We start from the raw sequence: 1,105 nt of genomic DNA on the forward strand, positions 1-1,105 counted from the left end.
TCCCTCCCTCTCTCTCCTCTCCTCCCTCCTCCTCCCCCCCTCCCCCCTCTCTCTCTCTCTCTCTCTCTTTCTCTCTCTCCTTCTCTCTTCCCCTCTCCTCTCCCCTCTCTCTCTCCTCTCTCTCTCTCTCTCTCTCTCTCTCTCTTTCTCTTTCTCTCTCTCTCTTTCCCGTTTTATTGCTGATTGTTTAACACGAGTGGCTTTGTTTTATGGGAGTCTTGTGAATGTACTTTACGTGCTTGTGTGCATACGAAAAGGCGAGAAAGAGAGAGAAGGATAGAAAAAAGGAAGAGGGATAGCAGCAGCAGCAAAAGAAAAGAGATAGGAAAAGGATCAAGAACAAGAACAAGAACAAGAACAAAAAAAAGGGGGGGGAACATAAATGAAGTCTAGTGAGAAGGAGCGATCAAGAGGCTGCAAAGTTCGTGCCCATAACTTTTGCTTCTTGCACTTCGGGACAAGCCAGAGGAGAGAGGAGGTTGCTGCGTGCGTTTGCGTGCGGAGTGGAGGTGGGGGTGTGTTTACGTGCTTGCGTGTGTGCAGAGTGGGGGTGGGTGTGCGTTTGCGTGCGTGTGGTGTGGGGGTGGGGGTGCGTTTGCGTTCGTGTGGTGTGGGGGTGGGGGTGCGTTTGCGTGTGTGTCGTGTGGGGGTGCTTTGCGTGCGTTTGCTTGCGCGTGTGCGGAGTGGAGGGATACGGGGAATGTTTGAAGTGCGTTGGGTGAGAAAATGGGTGTAGGGTGAGGGTGGGATGGGGTAGGGAGGGGGGACGTTTGCTTGTGAGAGGGGGTGTATCTGCATGTGGAGGGGGGAGTTGGGTGATGTGTGTGTGTGTGTGTGTGTGTGTGTGTGTGTGTGTGTGTGTGTGTGTGTGTGTGTGTGTGTGTGTGTGTGTGTGTGTTTTCTTTCGTGTCTTCGCGTGACGCTCTGTCTTTGTCAATCTCCGTGTGCGTGATTGTGTACTTATGTATGTTTCCGACGAATTCGTGGCCCATAATACTGTCAGGACTCGAAGTACCGTCCCTAGGTAAACATTCCCCCACATATACACGACTGTCGCATATTTGCCGTGAGAAAAGTGGCACTTAGTTTGGCACCATTTCTTCCT

The sequence above is a fragment of the Penaeus monodon genome, chromosome 39, assembly GCF_015228065.2.
Source record: "Penaeus monodon isolate SGIC_2016 chromosome 39, NSTDA_Pmon_1, whole genome shotgun sequence".
NCBI lineage: Eukaryota > Metazoa > Arthropoda > Malacostraca > Decapoda > Penaeidae > Penaeus > Penaeus monodon.